Raw genomic sequence first — 20601 nt, forward strand, 5'->3', positions numbered from 1 at the left:
TCAGGTCTTTCATCACTGTCTCATGAAAGGCATCTATGTTATCATGGGGTGTCATAGGGTAGAAAATGGATTTTGGTTTAAATCTTGTTAGTGCTGGGCGGTCAGTAATTATTTCCTCTGTGTCTACGTTTGTTTCTGAGTCCGGGTCATTGTACAGGTCGTGTAAAGTAGTTACTGCAATGAAGTCACCTATACTTATGAACGGGATTTCTTCACTTTCTTTGTCTTCAATCCTGTTATTCATATTTGGATACGGTGGCCTCGTCCCTTTGATATTGTGCCATTTCTTTAGCTTCAGTTTTCGGACAAATTTGAATATGTCAATTCTTGTTTCAAAACTGCCGGTAGGACAGAACGAAAGTCTTAGACATAGGGTTCTTTTATCCTCCATACTAAGCGGTCTGTATGATAAATTTACAATTGTTTTATTTACCATTTCGTCTTCCATTAGTGTTGCTGTTTTGGACCACTCTTCTTGATTCCCATTGGTCTTTGTCCACGTCCTTGTCCTCTGCCTGATCCTCTGTCTGATCCGCGGTTTTCTTTGCCAGTTTCTTCCGCGTTTCTTCCTCTTCCTCTTCGCTGTTGTCCCCGACCTCTCCCTCTAGGTTTCACCATCCTCGGAATTTGCCTCAGTTCTCATGAGGCGATATTCCTCTACAAAATTTGTTTGTGGTCTTGCTCCGCTCGCCCCTTCATTTGTTCTGGTATTTGTTTCTGGTGTTTCTCCCTCAGTGTCACTGATATTTTTTGATTCTGTACCAGATATGTCCTCAATAGTTTCTCCTTGTGCCAGTTTCTCATACATATGGTCATATTTAGGACTGTACGTTAAAATTCTGCCACTTTCATAGTCTCAACAGTCGCTGTGCAGTTTTCATTGTTTTCTCGCTTTCATGTCATCTTCGGATCTTTTCAGCCTTCCTTTAAGATCTAGCATGAACTTGCTGATGGCCTCTTGTTCTTTGTGTTTCATTATTTCTTCTTCCAAAGTTTTAAGTTCTTTCCTTATCCCTTCCCTATCTTCCCAGGCATACTTGATGAGGATCATCAGCACACATTTAGAGCTTTGAGCAGAATTTTCCGCCCATTCTTGTAGCATTCTAGGGTTGGGTGATTCGTAGGATGGCGTGGTATAGATTCTGAGGCCTCCGGGTACCATTTCCTTTCCTACATAATCCTCTAATGATAGGGCCTCCCACTATTTCGATGTTTCGGACTTTTTACGTTTTTCATATCTTTTAAGTTTGTCTTGTAATGAAGTATCTTTAGTACTCATTTCCTTGATTCCACTTTGGATTTTGTTGGGGGCTCGTGCGAACAGACTTTGAGCCGCACTCCTTCTTTCAGTTTCCTCATCCATTTTAAGTGGGAGTATGACGTACTGTGACTAGGAGAAAGGTGTGAAGATTAAAAAATTGTGTTGGGGTGAAATCTAGGGGTTGGTTGAGAGTTCCCTCCGTCTTTTCTCATTAATAGAGACCATATGCTGAGCGTATTTGTACCCGCAGAACAGACACTATGTGATGAATAGAGAATTATGAACTCACAATAATAGTACAAGGGGAAACAGAGTGGCAGCACAGCAGTTGAGTGCGTGTCTAGGTCTGCTTAGGGGCACTATGTTTTGTGAATGGATAAACATTAAGTGTACAGACCACATATTCCAAACATAAGATTATAAAAACTTAAAATGAACATGTCTCACTAACTTGTGACACTATGTCAATCATACTGTTTTTCACTATAATGGACATTACAGGGACCGAATGTAACTGAATGTAAATACGATAACACTAGTCTAAAATGGCCGCTATGTTAACTAATGTCATTTGACTATCGAAATGCAGTCCTCTTTCCCTGCCTTGTTTTAAATAATAAATATGTATCCTTAACCCACACTCCAGTGTGTGAGCAAGCCTGCTGTGACAGGAAAAACGCGTTACTGGAATTAAAAAAGACCTGGTGGGGGCGTGGCCTAGCGAGCACGCAGCCTAAAGAAGCTCCGTCCCGCCGTTCATCTATCCGCCGAAATATCCTGCTTCCTCCCGCTTTCGAGTGCTCCAGCGGGGAGAATCGAGCGTCTGATATTGGTGGCGGGCCCCGAGTGCAATTCTGGCCGAGTTCGAGTACCGGGGGCAGAAGATTGAGGTCCCGTGCTGTGGGGTCTATTTAGAGTGGTGGAGCCGGGACCTCGAGTTTCGCGGGTCCCGGCGGAGAGTGAGGGGGCTGGGCAGGCAGTGCGGGAGTCGGTCCCCAGGTTGGTGGGCCTGACGCTGACACCCAGCGGCACTGCTTGATCCCCTGCAGCCCCCGGTTAATATGGGAACCCTCGGAGGTCACGGCAGACGTGATATCCTGGTGCCTAGGAGGAGCGATGAGGCCTGGTGCAGTTGGTGACGCTTCGGTGCGCAGTGCGACGCGGAGATAACCTTATACCCCCTCGGCGGTCAGGTTGGGCCGCGGCGGTGAGTCAGACGGTGCGGGACACTTGCCCTGGGGTCACTATTGCTGCCCCCAGGTGGAGGGTCCAACGAAGGAGGCAAGTGGCAACACACCACAACGAGGGTCTTGACCATACACGTGCCTGTCTTGCGCGCAGGGCATCGGCAGTAGCAGGCCGAATCCAGCAGCGAAGTCGGCTGCCGGTCTCCAGAGGGGCCATCCCTGGTGCCCGGCGGACATGACTCGAGGTGGCGGAGGCGGTGAGCCTCCCAAACAAGGCCCCCTAGACAAATTTACGGGCCCCAGTGGCAGTGCGGGGGCGTCTGTCAAGACGCTGGGCCGGACAATGCCGCACTCATGGCAGCCATAACGCAGTCCCGAGATATGCTGGATGCAAAGATAGGGGCCGTAGGAGCTAATGTGACACTACTGCGCCAAGATTTGAGAAACGCGGTGTCCCGCATCACGGAAGCTGAGACGCGCCTCTCCGGAGTAGAAGATGACGTCGAGGCCCTGAAGCGTAAGGTGGCAGGCATGGAGTCAGTTCAGAAAGGCCTAGCTCTCCGAGTGGAAGATGCGGAGGTCCGCGCCAGGCGAAACAACCTGCGCTTTGTGGGACTGCCCGAAGGATGTGAGAAGGGCAACATGGAGGGCTTCCTGACAGTGGTTAGGGGGCTGGCTCCCCCCGGACTCACTATCCCGCTGTTTTGTGATTGAGCGGGCGCACCGGGTCCTCATGCAGAAACCACCAGAGGGGGCACGGCCACGACCAGTGATCGCCAAACTCCTGAACTATCATGACCGGGACACTATCCTGAAAATCGCCAGAGAGAAGGAGCCGTTTCTTTACGAGAACCATCGAATCATGATATTCCCGGACTATACTCGCATGGTACAGCAGCAGCGGCAATCATTCACAGCTGCCAAGGCCCGCCTGCGTGAACTGAAACTTCCATATGCCTTGTTGTATCCAGTACGCCTGCGGGTGGTATTCCAGTTCCGCACTCATTTCTTTGACACCCCGGAGGAGTGTGTTCCAATGGACAGACGAGACAGTGCCAGTCAGAGTGCACACACCTCCGGGGTTGGAGACGGATTCTTCTCAGGGCGGGCCGCAGTCACGGGCCTCTCGAGGGACTCGGCGAAAGGGTAATTGGAGATCCAGGTCCCGGCAGCGTTCAACATCCGGGAGTGCATCTGAGAGGGGGAAAGGGGCCCCTGACCGTCAAGTCGACGGAACCTGATGGCGGTGTCAGTCACACTTTGGGAGTGCTATTGATCGCAAGTTTGAACATTCTGCTATGTATTAGCGTATGCATGTTTCTTTCTATTCCCACAGGTAGGTTCAGTTGTGTGGGTAGGTGGCTCCGTGGGAGCCGATTTCCGTATTATACGACACGAGGGGGGCACTGGAGAGCGGGGGGAGGGGGGAGAGTTCTGGGCGGGCAGCTCCCCGAGGAGCAGGTTGGTTGTGGGTGACTGAGGGGTTGGGCAGAGTTGATGGGGATCCATTGAGGTAGATGGCCTCTGGCCTCCCGTTGGGGGTCGGGTGCCTGCTATGCTGCGACAGGTACTTCACCGTTTCTGAGGTATGGGGGGGAGGGGGAAGGGGGGTTGTTAGAGTTCGGGGTCGCGGGTCGTTGGGGGGAGGGTTCGCATGGTCTCATGGGAGTCTGGAATGTGGATTTTTGTGAGCAGGCTGGGCCTGATGACTGGGCGTTCACCTTTGATGTCCCCTAATGGTTGATTCCGAGAATAGGACGCCTGGGTCCAGGAGCTCTCTCAGGGTCCTCAGTTGGAATGTACGGGGTATCCTGGATAAGATTAAGAGGGGGGCAGTACTACGGCAGGCTAAGAGGGCAGGCGCAGATGTAGTATACTGCTCCAAGAAACGCACCTACTAGGCACAAAAATACCATGTCTACAGCGCTTTGGGTATCACCAGGTGTTTCACGCTGGTTTTACGAGAGGCTCTAGGGGAGTGGCTATCCTCATACATCGCAGGATTCCTTATGTCCACTCAGCTCAATGGACCGATGTGCAGGTTTGTTACATCATTATCAAGGGTACTCTGGGTGAGGAACCGCTGGTGCTGGGAAGTGTTTATGCCCCGCCCCCTCTGCAGTGGTCCCTGGTCGAAAAACTGTTTGGGGTATGGGCTGACATTCCCGATGCGCTACAAATCATAGGAGGAGATTGGAATGATGTTATGGACAGTCATATGGATAGGTATCGCCTGGGGAGCGGTGGAGCTGTAGGCCCCTCTACTAAACTTCCTGACATGGCACGGGCCTTAATTGGGTGGACACTTGGCGGCACCTACATGGTAATACGAGGGGTTACACTTACGTATCCGCGGTTCATAAATCCTTTTCCAGGCTGGATTACCTATTTGTCCCAGGTGTGGCGATACATAGGGTGGAGGCAGCGGACATCCTGCCCCACGGGCTTTCGGACCACTCTCCCACCACAGTGGACGTTAGTTTAGACAAAGAGCGGCGGCCATTCAGGTGGCGCCTCTCCGTGTGGCATCTGCAGCAGCCAGACTACCAGAGGCACATGGGTGAGGCCATTGCCCATTTTCTGACTGAAAATGTAGGGTCGGTAGCGGAGATTAGCACGGTGTGGGAGTCCATGAAGCCAGCGCTCAGGGGAGTGGACATAGCATGGTGCGCTGCAGCGCGGAAGACACGTAGGGAGAACCTGGTTCGAGCTGAGGCCGACATTGCAGCACTAGAGCTCCTAGGGAGTACAGAGGGGGGGCGCACGCGGCAGGGCAGCTTCTTCTAGCGCAGCAGTCCTATGCGTCCATGCTGATGGACGAAGCCAAACAGATATGGCTGGCTACCCGCAGCCGGATCTACCAATGGGGGGATAAATCTGGGACGATGCTCCACCGGCTCTGCCAGGGTACGTTCCAGGTCCAGCCCTTGCCTCGGATATTAGACACTGAGGGGTCCCCAGTCTCGGATCCCAAGGCATTGGCAGAGGGGTTTGCCACTTACTACGCTAGCCTGTATGCTCCCAATGAATGTCTCCCAGCCGACGTTGTGGACAAATTCTTAGCAGATATGCCACCGCGTTCATTCTCGGACGAGGTGCGAGACTGTCTGGATCTCCCTTTAACGGAGGAGGAACTTGGTACCGCACTGGCCGAACTTAATACCGGTAAAGCGCCCGGCCCCAATGGATTTCCCAGTGAATTTTTAAAAAATACCACCTACAGCTGGGGGCATGTCATAGAATGGCTGTGGAGGAAGCTCGGGAGCGGGGCAGTCATTCCCCCGACTGGCGACACGCGGAAGCTGTTGTCTTCCATAAACTGGGCCGTCCACCCGAGCAGCATGCATCATACCGCCCGATCTCCTTATTGAACGTTGAAGCAAAGATTCTCGATAAAGCATTGGCCAATCGCCTCCTGCCCTACGTGGCCGATCTTGTTCATCCGGATCAGGCCGGCTTTATGCCCCAGAGGGTGACCAGACATAACATTCGAAGAGCACATGTGGCGGCGGCAGCAGTCCGGAACACCGGGGTGCCTGCGGCGCTCCTGTTGGCCGATATGGACAGGGCATTTGACTTTCTGAGTTGGGTCTACTTATTCGCCCTCCTATCGCGACTGAATCTGGGTTCCCGCTTCCTGTCGTATATCCAGGTGCTGTCTACTGACTTGACGGCTTCGGTTAGGGTAGCGGGGGTCACCTCTTCTAGATTCACCATCGGGAGGGGCACCCGGCAGGGTTGTCCCCTCTCGCCCTACCTCTTTGCCCTGGCCATGGAGCCGCTGGCCGTGTGGGTGCGCATGGACGCACAGCTACGGGGATTCGAGTGGGACCGGGACCTGTCCGATAGAATAACGCTGTATGCGGACGATGTCTTATTTTTTCTAACAGACATTGACAGGTCAGGACCACGTATCATGGAAATCATGCAGATTTTTGGGGAGACGTCGGGGCTGTACATGAACTATCGCAAATCCACCTTATGGGTACTGGGGGGGCATACACGGGCTGGAGATTGGGAATCAGCGCTACAGGTAGCGACGGGAGGCATTAAATACCGGGGCGTCTTTTTATCCGATGTTCCAGCGATCTCCTGGGAGAGGAATGTTGTGCCGTGTGGGAGCGGGTCAAAGCAGATATCAAAACGTGGTCCCGCATGCCGTTGACCATATTACGGCAGGTCGGCTATTTTCAAAATGGTAGCCCTCCCTAGACTGCTGTACCAACTGCAGAACCATCCATACCCAATACCTTCCTCATGGTTTCGGCAGGTAAACGCAGTGCTTGGCCAGTTCCTTTGGACGGGGGACGCTGTGCGGGTCGCAGTGCGCACGTGCTTCCTCTTCTCCTATTGTGGTGGCCTGGCGACCTCTGACATCCTCTCCTACTACCAGGCATCCCATCTGCTTGTTCTAAATGATTGGTGGTATGGGAATAGGAGAGACCCAGCGTACGCCTTGGAGCGCCTTCTAATGGGTGCCTACTCGCTTCACACTATCCTCTACGCGGCGCAGATACGGAAGACGCTACCACCCGGCACACAATTAGTGTTTCAGATCTGGAGGCAAGCCCTGCGGCGTATGGGTTGGTGGAACACTTTGACGGGCGAAACTCCCCTCTGGCGCAATGGTCGATTCCCCGGTCTAGCCATGTTACAAGGTTTTGGGGGGTGGGACAGCATAGGTATCTCCACATTGGGAGACGTGCTATCGGGGGTGACCCTTAAGTCCTTTCAGGAGCTAAGCCGGGAGTTTGGTATGCCCCGTACTCAGTTCTTCAAGTACCTTCAATTCCGCCATGCTCTCTCCCCATATTTCGAGTTTAGCCCCCTTGAGGCCAAAGTATTTATGGGAGACCTGGGGCCTAAGAAAATATCCTGTATATATCAATCCTTAGTTAAGCACTGTTCCACTTCGTTACAGAAATTAAAGGAGTCCTGGGAGGCGGATGTGGGTGCCTTGGAAGAGGAGGATTGGAGGGAGGCATTGGCCGGACCCTGGGGTGCCGCCATCTCGATACGCCTCCGGCTTATACAGTTCAAGTACCTCCATAGGGTATATTTTACCAGACAACGCGTATGGCGGGCGGGCCTGATCATGTTCCCGGACTGTCTACGATGTAGGCTGGAAGTTGGGAGGTTCCTGCTTACAGTTTGGAGCTGTTCTGCACTGGATAGATTTTGGAAAGGGGTGTGGGACTGTTTGTCTGAAGTGCTTGGATGGGAACTTCCCCATACACCACAGCTAAGTCTCCTGCATGTTTTAGAGGGGGTCGGTGGGAATATCTACAAGAGACATTTGCTTTTGTTGGGCCTCACCCTGGCCAAGAGGGATGTGGCCAGAGCTTGGAAAGACACGCGAGCCCCTACAGTAGCGGCTTGGAAGAGGGGGCTCGATTTCTGCATGGGGCTGGAGAAGCCGATATTTGTTGCTAGGGGCTGCCCACGGAAACACTTCAAAATTTGGAAGAGATGGGCTGATTTTAGGGGACTGTGGCTCGAGCCTCCGGCGGATCAAGACCCTGTGGTAAATGTGGGATAAGACGTTAGCGACCAGAGTATACATTGGGTTCAGATTTTATGTACTGAAGTGGAGACGAGGAATGATGACCATGCGACGGGGGTTGGGGGGTCGGGGCTGGGGCTGGGGGAGGGGGGAGTTTGGGTGGTGGGAGGGCTGGGGGGGGCAATGTTCACACTTGCCTCTTTATTTGTTAAAGGATCAGTTAAGTAGAAAATTGGATTGTACTGTATTTTTGAAGCCTAAATGTCCTGCAGTTATCTCTGGGGAACAGAGACCTGCACATTGTGTATAATCTTCAATAAAACATGTTTTCCAAAAAATAAAATAAGACCTGGTGGTGAGATTACCCTCCTGTATGATCATTTAATTTATGCGATTTGGAAAAAGTTTGACATCGGCGCGCCCCGCCGACAACCAACCTGCCAGGAGCGGGGGGGAGACAGAAGGATAGATGAAGATATATATATATATATATATATATATATATATATATATATATATATATATATCTTCAACTCGTGACATTAACTTCCCAAAGCTGCATGAGAAATGACGAGGGCAGACCTTCTTAGTGCAAATATGATTATTTCACCAGTGTGCCATCATATATATATATATATATATATATATATATATATATATATATATATATATATATATATATATATATATATATATATATATATATATATATATATATATATATCCGGTAAATAAAACAATTGACAACAGCCTGACGCGTTTCGATTTGTCTCTTTTTCAAAGGCTTAAGTAGTCAGAGGGGCGCATAGTCATTCTTCAATTCTAGTTTGGCACATATCGTTTGCCCCGATGGGCTGCATATCATTAAGTACGTTGCCTTGTGGGAATTGAAGTTTCACAATTAAGTCCGTACTGGATGCTCCCTCAATGAATTGCCTGAAACTTATATATATATTATATATATATCCTACTAGCATTCGCCAGTAGGCAGTTATAGTTAGGACCTACTTTGCATAGGAAGAGCGTTTGCTGTTTTGCTAATAATTTTGGTGTTGTTTGACAAATCTCCACAAACTAGTTTGCCAGTTAGTTCAGCTGCAGTCTGAAAAATTTAGGGGTGATCCCGTCACGCAGGGTGAAGAACCGGGTTATTTAGGACCCGGCGGCGCCAGGGGCACGCCCAAAGTCTTCGGGTTCACCTGTCTTAGAATACAGAGACACGGGACTCTTAGTGGTGACGTCAAAGATCGAATTTATTGACTGCAGCCAGTAACAGAAGTCCTAGAAATCATCACGGTATGAGTTCTCAGGAGACTGCTCAATTTTACAAAGCAAGTCATCCCTTTTTATGCCAAAAATCACATTCCAGACATATACCTAATATTTACAAACTGTCCAATCACATGTATTCACACCAAAGGTATCGCATGACGGTAAAACCCACTTTTCAGTTGCCCAGCCCATGATCAATCATCGGTCAAACCCAACATTCTTCGTTAGACAGGCCAAACGAACCCATAACAAGGAGGCCACGACCCATATCATAAATAGACCATAAAGAGAGAAAAAGTAAACAGGTAGAAGTAGGATAAGGCATATTTGTGTGCAATAAAACTTTACGATGTCCTGTGCTCTGATCCTTAATCTTGATCAGCTACCGGGCGAGGGAAACTAGTTCATCAAGGTCAGCTTCAGGCAACGAGGTCAGTTCACTTGGTTCATCCAAAAGTCAGCGCGAACCTCAGCTAAAGGGCATAGGTCTTAAGAAAACTCATTCAGCCGCAGTCATCGGCCTATGTGAGGGCAACCACAAAATGGCTGCCTTACACGGAATGAGAACTATGGTTCGCAATGGAATCCTCAAATACACAGTGAATCCTTGTGTGCAACATGGCGGAAACACTCGTACTTGCTGAACTCATTAGTTACGGTTCACTGCTACAAAAATCGTAATGGAACCAGGACATCAAACACGGGTTCAGAATTCACGGAACCTCAGACCCTCCTTTTGCCCTTACATAGGCAATTACTCAGTCTAGATCAGAGTCGATGTCAATTCTCATCAGATCACCAAGGTGCTGTTGAAGCATTATCTTGTTTCTCTGTGCATCTCTCGAGACAGGCGGTCCCCTGAAGCACGTAGTAGCACAGAGGCCACATATGGCCGGACCGCACTGCACACAAAGACAACATGAGAAAAGAACCGCTAGAGCCGCACCAATGATCATCAGAAGCTTCCATCCCCAAACGGATAACAGTCCCCAAAACCATCCAGTTAACGACCAATCTCCTTCGTCCACGTGTATAGACTCGGAGATCTTATGTAACTTGGAAATGGCCTCGTATACCGTCGGGGCATTATCTGGAGAAAAACGCAGCAACTGGATTGGATCACTTTACATACTCCACCTCGATCTGCGAGTATGACGTCTAAAACCATACGATTCTGTAACGGCCTAAGGCGATCCGCTTGAAGCTCAGCTGTCAGATTACTAAGGGCACCGGCAGTTTCGTTTATGGTGGATTCAACCACTCTCGTCAATTGCCGTAGGCCTCTACTGTTAGCCATAGGTCCCCAAAACCGTAAGAAACCCTTAAAGAAGTCTCCCACTTCCTGTCCAGCGGTATCTTCCCGATCGAGGACACCTCTAACAACTCTTATCTTGTGGTAATCTGCAGCGGCAGTATACGTAGGAGGCAACAAGTATCCAACATAACACGTTCCTGAAAAATCAGGGGGCAACCATGAATGTGCTCTGTTGTAACAAACAAAATACGTGCCCTTAGCTGCCAAAAACGGCTGGGAAGATTGAGACGTAAGAACATATGTCTGAGTACAAACACTAGTCCCCAGCTGAGCTTTCGGATTTTTGCCATTACCTTGCAGACAAAATTGACCTCGGTGGGGTACGACCCAAATCGGAGGTGACCTCTTTCGTTTCTGCCTTTCATTCAGACTAACACTGTATCCGGTCGTGTTCCATCCAACATAAGCCGATAACTCTTCCCTGGGAATAGTCCTGTACGTATCGATATCTCTGCTCATATTCATAACTCCCTTCACCAAGGCTTGATTACTCAAGTTATCTCTCATGGAATGCAGAGGATAGACTTCCAGGGCATAAATGAACATTGTCTGAAAAGCCCATAGCGACCCATTCTGACTAAACTGTAAGATCAGGGAGGGAACAACTCTATCTGTAGTATGTGGCATAAGACCACACACCCAACAATTAGTAATGTTCACTACCAACTGATGTTGATGCAGTAGCTGTATGAATGTCTTATGTAAAATTCTGACCTTCTAATCTGCTCGTGTTCAGGTAAGATGTGAAAAGAATGCAAAGAAGTAGCAGTAGGAAAAGTCGTAGGTTGAGAAATGGGTGCAGAAGGCACTTGAGTAATAAAAACAATCCAACCCACCAAAGTCAACGCCATGCTAAAAAACATCAGAATACATGTAATCAGAAAATATTTGCTATGCATTATTCTACATAGTTTCATCTTAAAGTTCATTTTCCCAGCAACTTTCTCGAGCTCAAAAAACTCCATCCTCTAACTGGGCTGTTCGCGGCGGTTGGTTTTCTTCTGCTAAGGAGTGCGTCTGTCAGTCCAGGGAACGCCCTAAGACCAACCAGAACCGTCGACCTTGTGTCTACACGGCTGCACTCCCAAGTCTTTACACCGCAACCCTACAGCTGAACCCGGATGGTGGTTTGCAAAAAGGAAAAAGAGATCAAAACAGTTTTTTGGCTGAGAGAGTGCAGTTCTAAAATCAAAAAGGAATTATTTGCTCTTTATTAGTCCATTATTTCTAGGTCGTTAATTATAACGGTTTTTACCAGGCTCTGTCTGTTTTTTAAATAACAGTTCAGGCTGGGTGGTGTCCAATCTCAAAGATGAAGGCACAGCTGCTTGTAAGACATCATCGTCTTCCTTCTCAGACCCTCTCCATACCAACTCAGCGTCGCTAAACGGTGTGAACTTTGGCAACCTTTCGGTCTCGGTGTCTTTAATACCGTCGAGGATCCACTGGTCGCACGGCAGAGGTAAAGGTACCCTCTTACAGTGTACGCCATGGATCCAATTTTTCTTCCCAAAGACCTTTACAGAGGTTCTTGTAGACAGCAACACCTGATGAGGGCCCGTCCAGCGGGGCTGGTCGTTCTTGGTCCGTTGAAAATTTTTCACGAGAACCCAGTCACCAGGATTGATGGTGTGACCTGGGTCCACAGAGGCTGGTGGTAGGTTATCGTGAACCTGTTGATGCTAAACACGCAATTTAGCCGTCAGGTCATACAAATAGTCCACCAACACAGGATAGTCAATATCACTAAATTTTGTTGGTCTTGGCACTCCCCACACATTTGCCGGTCGACCAAAGACAATTTCATAGGGACTAAGTCCGATTTGGGAATGCACTGTAGTTCTAGTTGACAAAAGTGCCAACGGCAAAGCATCGGGCCATTGGAGACCAGAACTCGCCTGAATTTTGGCTAACTTTAGCTTCAAAGTGCCATTGTAACATTCCACTAATCCAGCTGATTGGGGATGATTCGCAGCATGGAATTTTTGTCTTATGCCCAAACCCTCACACACTCTCTTCATGATCTTCCCCACGAACTCACTTCCATTATCACTCCACACAATCCTTGGCAATCCAAACCTAGGGAAATATTCTTTGAGCAAGACTTTAGCTGTGGACGAGTGTAATGCATGAGCCACTTTAGTGGTCTGATGATCTGTGATGACCCTCGATCACCACCATTGTGAACTGACTTTAGTGTGCTATGTTACTTTAGCCTTAATGTAGGATGGTCTTGCATTAGAATAATCTTACCAAAGAATAGAAGGTAGGGGATGTCAAGGTGCAGTGTTGTTGGTGATGGTGCACACAGGTGCTCCATAGTGGATACTGAGGTATTAAGTGCATAGTGTTATTTGAGTTAGGTGAATTATGACTTCAGCCTATTAGCTTTGACGTGGTATAATAGCATTCTGCTTTCCAAGTAGTAGAGGCCTACGCTTGAGCAACTCCATATTCTAAACTGCAGCCATCTTCTGAGCCTCTGTAGGTGAGAGGTTATATTTTAGATTACATGTGTTGTTCGCCGGCAGTGAACCAGAGCAGACCAGTTCTTATCAGGAGGAATGTGCCTTCTTCGCATTGGCGCCATAACAAAACGCTTGGCCAGCTGCAGTTGGGTGCTTGGTGTGGAAAGGTACAGGAATCTTGTGAGAAAGGTAGGCGGGTTCTTCCAGAAGCTTTGATAGAGGATAGAGTTCTATATTAGAGAAAGGGGGTCCGAGAGATTCAGAGATGCTGAGAGGCAGAGAGATGCAGAGATGCTGGTCTGGTGTTTTGGCGGTCTGTGGTAGATAAATAAATAATACCTCTATTTTTGGATGAATAAATGAATAACAGATAGCTCAATAAATAAGAGTCAAGATTCGAGGTAGTAGGAGTTTTGCAGGTTTAATACAGCATAAGGACAGGAACAGGACAACCTGCATAGGAATAGGATGGCAGGGCCCAGCAGCTGCTGGGGCTGGATCTGGGATGAGCGCGCTAACATTTAATAACAATACACGATCATATATACTAAAACAGTTGCATTACAATACATACGATAGGCGTAGCAGTGGGTGGAGCAATAGGCGTGACGCGTAGCAGTCGCGAAAGATAAGGGTGAAAAGAGGTGTAACAGGGCGTATACATAGACATGTGATGCAAACGTAACAGATTATGTCATAAATGGGGCGGAAACATGGAGGGGGCTACCTAAGGAGCCGGGACCTCTAACCTAATGGTGCGCGCAAACTGGCAATGACGTGTTACTAGGAGAAGCTGGGGGCTTCGAACTCTGTGCTAGGAGCAGAGACTGAAGTCTGGAGAGTCAGGGCGACATGTACCTAAGCAGTATCTAGTATCTGATGTTTAGAGAACATGTTTGATAGAATCCAAATGTTATCGGGGTAAAGGCGAACAGACTCTAAGACTGGAGCATGCATTATTCTACATGTAGTGCGTGATGAAGAATATTAAATGATCATTAATACAGTATTTCTCTAACGTGGAGACGTGAAGGCTAGACAATGACGGAAACTATTGATGCGATTCAGTAGCTTTAGGAATGCAGAGAAGGAGGACTGAACTGATAACTGGAATCATAACATACTCTTGGCAGACTCAGAGGCAGAGCCAGGCTGAGCCGGGCACTGCGAGGCAGGAAGTAAGTGAAGGGTCGAGGATACAGGTGGGGGCTGTATCGCTCCTCAGCGAGGCTTCAGGAGACAGGAGACAGGAGCTGAATCTGGTGTCCAGGCCCTTCTGAGGCCTAGAAACGGGGACTTTACAATGGAATAACGTGCACACTGAGAAACGTGGCAACGTAACTTTACATAGGCCTGATATTCGTAGTATTCACGAGAACTGGAAACTGACATACTAGAGGTGGACACAACTGTAATTGCGTCATTAATCGAACATAGGGAATGCATATGCATATTTAATCATGCACACATAACATATGATGGATGACACGTAGGGACACAGAACATGGCAAAATTTACTTTTCCACATTCCCTCCTTGTCACTACGTTTCCATCAGGAAACATCAATATTCATGATACCATCTATCATTTCATACAGTATCATTTGCTCGTCTCGAATTATCCTGGAACGGGATCTAGAACGGGGCTTGGGACTAGGAATACATGATGTAGCACAAATGCCACAAATCGCAGGGCCACATTGTATACAGAGGCAGCAGCTGAATATGATCGCTACTGCAATACCTAGAAAGGACAAGACTTTCCATCCCCAGGCGGAAATTATATTCCAGAACCAACCGGACCATGTCCAGGTGCCTGGATCTTGGTGTAACAGATGGGCAATTTTATGGAGTCTGGTTATAGCTGAATAAACAGACGGCGCGTTATTTGGAATGAAAATGCAGCAACTAGATCCGATGACTCTACAGGCCCCGCCCCTATCGGCCAGTATGACGTCAAGGACGAGACGATTCTGTAAAACGACAAATCTCATAGCAGATTGCTCTTCGGTTAAGTTACCTAGAGCAGAGGCAGTCTCATTGACTACAGCTTCAAGGGTTCTGGTTAACCTACGGATTAGCTTACTATTCTGGATAGGTCCTATAAAGAAAAAGAAACCTCTGTTGAAATCTGTATACTGTTCTAGGGCAGTTTCAGTATAATCGACAATGGGGGACTCCCTTCTATGTCTAATGTGTACTAGATGTGTATTTCTATGATAATCAGATGGGGCTAGGAAAACTGGTGGCAGTAGGAAGGCAATGTAACAGGTTCCCTCCCAATCGAGGGGCAGACGAATATATGCAGTTTGACCACAAATAAAATAAGAATGGCGTGAAGCTTTGAAAATAGATTTCCCACTGTCACTATACTTGACAATAGTAGTACAATCGCTATGTCCTACATGTACGGAACCATTATTTCTAACACATAATTCGCCTTTGACTGGTAGTACTGAAATATCAGATAAGTCTGGAGTAGTATCAGACTGAACATTCAGGACCATGAAATTCGAAGAATAATTACCTAAATTGTACACTTCATTTTCTAGATCTAACCCTGTTCTGTGGGGAAGACCTTGCTTGTCTGGAAAACATGTACTGTTAAGAAAAGACATATCTGTTGAGGATGACGTTAACGTGGACCATGCTCCACACGAACCATTATACGAAAATGGATAAGGAAAGAGTGGCAGAACTCCCTTCGGTGTCTGGAAAGGGGGGAGTCGACCACACACCCAACAATCTGTGGCATTGCTGGTCTGGTGTGAATAATGTAACATGCGGATGAAAGAATTATTTCGCATAGCGAGGCGGTAAGAGAGTTCATGAGGAGGCAGATCACTAAACGTGTGTTCTACTGTAACATTAGAAGACGTATTTACATGAGAAACTGGAAAATACAGGTAAAACGCATAACTGGTGCAGGAAATCATAATACTGAGAAATAATATGAAACATAGAAAAACGATACATCGGATTGAGTTTTGACTAACTCTCTCACTATGGGGGTCTATTTTATACATGTCAGAAACAGTCTAACCGTTTCACCTAGGGGAGGACTTAGACAATCAAACTGGCTGACTTATTTTACTAGACCGGAGTTTCAACTTATACTCCTGTTGCGGTGTTTTCTCTAACGGGGAGGGTGCAGTATCATTGTTCTTTGCGGGACAGTCCTTGAGAATAGTACTTTGGCAATCCTTCAAATCCTGGGAAATGTTCTTTGAGACGGGTTTCAGTCCATAAAATTTCTTTACGTGCGAAAGGTGCACCCAGCCTTTGCGTCCCTCCAACTTCACGGCTGTACGGGTGGCGAGGAGGACCTGTCGGGGCTCCTTCCAGCGAGGCTCTAGCGGACTTGAGCGGTCAAAATTGCGAACCAGGACCATGGATCCTGGAACGATTTCATGCGGTGCCACCTCGGTATTGTCTGGAAATGCGGCGGCAACCTGTGAACGACAAGAGTTGAGGGCAGACATCAAGGAAGCTAGGTAATCTGTCAGCATATTACTTGAAACATCGGTAATACTTCGGGGTCTGGGTGTACCCCACATGTTAGGGGGGCGGCCGAATACGACCTCATACGGGGACAGACCTGATCTGGAATGTGCGACCATGCGCATGTAGAACAGAGCAACTGGCAGAGCTACTAGCCAGTCTACACCTTTCTCTTGACAAACTTGTGCGATACGGATTTTCAAAGTCTGGTTATGTCTCTCTACGAGACCGGCTGCTTCAGGATGGCGTACACAATGGAACTTCCACTGGTACCCTAACAAAAGGGAAACATGTTTCATTAACTCTGAGGAGAATGGCTGGCCGTTATCAGAATATACGACCCTAGGGAGTCCATAACGGGGGAAGAACTCACGAACCAACTGCTTGGCAGTGGTCGCGGCTGTGTAATCTGGAACTGGATATGCTTCTGTCCACCTGGACAAAGCGCATACAACTACAAGGACATACTTGAAACCTCGACATCGCTCCATCTGAATATAATCCATCTGGAGGACTTCAAAAGGGTGGTCAGGAGGTTGGAATCCCCCTCGTTCCACCGGGACACTTTTACCTGGATTAAACTGGCAACATATCATACAGGTACGGACTTTCTGTTTGGCTGCAGCTCGTAAATGCTTGTTGAACCAAATGTTCTGGATACTGTCTAACATAGCTTTTTCTCCTAAATGTGCTGGACTATGTGCGGTATTGATAATGACTTGAACCATGGAGTCGGGGAGAAACCATGTGGCTTTTCCTTTCGTTAACCATCCTTGATCTGTCTGGACCCCTCCTTGTTCGGACCATTTCTTGATTTCTTCGGGAGTAGCATGTAACTGGATATCTATGACATCTTGAGTAGGGTCCTTAACTGTCATACATGTAGTCGGATCTGGAGTGTGTGTCGGTGTCTTATTTACTGGAATGTCTGGTGTCTGAGCTGTAAGCTTGGCTGTGCGATCTGCTAGATCATTACCTTGGGAAATGGTGTCAGTAACCTTCGTATGTGCTTTGCATTTCATGATAGCAATGGATGTCGGTAAATGTATTGCATCTAACAGAGCTTGAATAAGGAGACCATGCTGAATCTTGGTTCCATGAGAAGTCATGAAACCTCTCTCCTGCCAGAGCACTCCAAAGTCGTGTACGACTCCAAATGCGTAGCGTGAATCTGTGTAAATATTAACTTTCAAGTTCTTGGCGTGTATGCAGGCTTGTGTCAGAGCAACTAGCTCTGCTGCTTGAGCGGACAGGGTGTCAATACGGTGTGTCTCAATAACTTCAGTGTCAGTAGTCACTGCATACGCGGCGACTAGTTCTCCTGTACTTGTTCTCATACATGAACCATCCACATAAAGTGTCAGGTCTGGATCTGGAAATGGAATATCTGTCAAATCCTGTCTTGGCTTTGTCATGATGTTAACTATTTCCACACAGTCGTGTGTGGCAGAATTCGAAGTAACTGATGGTAACAGTGTAGCAGGATTTAAAATATTGCAGCGTCTGATTTCTATGTGTGGCTGAAACAGTGTCAATTCATAACCTGTTAAACGTGCAATTGTCAAGTGCTGAGTTTGTGTTCGGTTTAAAAGAACTTCCACGGCGTGTGGAACCTGTACTGTCAGGGAGTGTCCTAATACTATGGAATCACTTTGTCTGATAGCTAGTGCTGTGGCTGCAACTGACTTGAGGCACGCAGGCAGAGCCTGGGCTACAGGATCTAATGTGCTCGAAAAATAAGCACAGGGCTTGTATTGTCCTGCTTGATCTTGTGTGAGAACAGATAATGCTGTACCTTCGCGTTCAGTGACGAAAAGTGTAAAAGGCTTACTGTAGTTTGGTGTAGCTAGAACTGGAGCTTGACATAGGGCTTTCTTTAACTCATTGAAACTGAGTGTATGTTCAGATGTCCAAGGGAGGACAGTCGATACGGCTGCCTCCTGTGACGTTAACTGTATCAGTGGCTTGGCTAGAAATGCATACTGAGGAATCCATTGTCTGCAATAAGAAGTGAGGCCGATAAAAGCACGTACCTCCTTCTGGGTCTTGGGCTGAGGAAGACTCGCTATTAATTGAATACAGTCAGGTGTCAACTGCCTACCCCTCTTGGACAGTAAGTGTCCTAAGTAGACCACTTGCTGGACACAGAATTGAAGCTTCGAAGGGGACACCTTGTGTCCCATCTCGGCTAGGAAATACAAGACTGTAAGGGATGCTCGCTCGCAAGCACGTTCAGAACGGGCTGTGATCAGTAGATCATCGACATACTGGAGCAGGGCAGTGTCAGTTGGCATGTGAATGTTGTCTAGTTGTCTCTTAAGTGCTTGACTGTAAATACTAGGACTTTCTGTGAAACCTTGAGGAGCTCATGTGAACATATAGCTCCTTCCATTTAAACAAAATCCGAAAAGAAACTGGCTGTCTGGATGAATGGGAACACTGAAAAACGCGTTCTTGAGGTCAATTACAGTAAAGAACGTGGCTTCGGAATCGATGGCTGTCAATAGGGAAGAGATGTCTGGGACAACTGGGTACTGAGGAATAATACATTTATTAAGCTCTCGTAGGTCAATCACTAATCGATATACTGGGGGTGCATTTGGATCAGTACGTTTCATGACTGGAATGATCGGAGAATTGCATACATTGGAGTCAGTTTCTACAACCACTCCTTGAGCGATGAGCTCGTCAATAATTTTGGATAAGGCTGCTACAGCCTCAGGTGGCAATCTGTACTGTCTGATTCGTGGTAACACTACACCTGGCTTGAGAGTCACACGATGGGGTGTGATTTGCATATAACCAACATCAGTTGGACCTTGCGCCCATAGATGTTGCGGAACATTGGACAATCTTGGATCAAAATCTCGTAATACATAGTGACCCTTGAAGTCACGTAGGAACAATCGTATTCCCTCTGGGGAACAGCATATAACTGCACCTAACTCTTTCAGTGTTTTAATACCTAATAGATTTTCTGGACATGACTTAGTAAGTAACAGATCAGTAGTGCGGGACAATGGACCTACTTCTAGAGTAACTGGCTTTGATATTTCATTTACAATGGGTTTTCCTGAAAATCCAAGGGAAACATTTCTTGAGCCTGAGAGCGGAGCCCCTGGAACTTCGGCGTGGCTAATTGTGGTCCTACTTGCCCCTGTATCAATCAAAAACTTTCTGTCTTTCCCTAATACTTGACTGTGAACATAGGGACCTTCTTGATCTACAGGTATCTCGATGAGAGGCAAGCCTACCTCCCTCTCTAGGCTGTTTCATGAATATGGCTGATACTCTGGATACTCAGACTGTGCATACTGGTACATCTGCTGTGTAACGTGCTGTGTTGCAGCGATGGGCTGCGGTGCTGTAACTGTCTGTGGTGCATTCTGTGGCTGAGGAATCTGTGAAACTTGTTCTTGTCTAGGCGGACGTGGTCTTTCTTTAGTCTTACCAGTGGCTATATTGTGTTTCAGAACTGCACACTCGTTTATAAAATGACCTGGCTGTTTACAATAATTGCAGTTCCCTCTAACGGGAGCTGCAGGATGACTGACTTGATTCGGACCCCTCTTCTGACTGCCTTGAGGAACAGATTGTGCAACTAGTACTTTCATTTTCGTGTCTTTCATACGTTTTCTCTCGTGTTCTTGCTCTTCTCTGATTCTATTCTGGTGGTATTGGAGCATCTGTAACATCTGGGACGGGGTATTAGCTTGCCAGGTACTTTCGACTTTCAAAACTCGATTTTTAATTGGTGGACTTGAATTCTCGACTAATTTAGTAACAAGAAGGTGAGGGTATGACTCGCTACTCGTCTTGAGGCCACTATTGATGCTAAAACATTTCTCAAATCTAGAATAAAAATCACTAATGTCTTCGTCTTGTTTCTGTTTACAGGCTGAGATTGCATCCCAGTCTTCCTTTCTCGTTGTTAACAATCTGGGTAAAACTTGTATTAATAATTCTGGTAATTCTTTACATTTATCTCCAAGGCCGGTACCTGGTACTCGTGCCTTGTCTTCAGCTTCTAGAACTGCCCAATCGATCTTTTTCTCTCCCACCTCCCTTCTTTTTCCTTGAGCTTTTCATACACCC

Source organism: Lissotriton helveticus, chromosome 7, assembly GCF_964261635.1.
Source record: "Lissotriton helveticus chromosome 7, aLisHel1.1, whole genome shotgun sequence".
Lineage (NCBI taxonomy): Eukaryota > Metazoa > Chordata > Amphibia > Caudata > Salamandridae > Lissotriton > Lissotriton helveticus.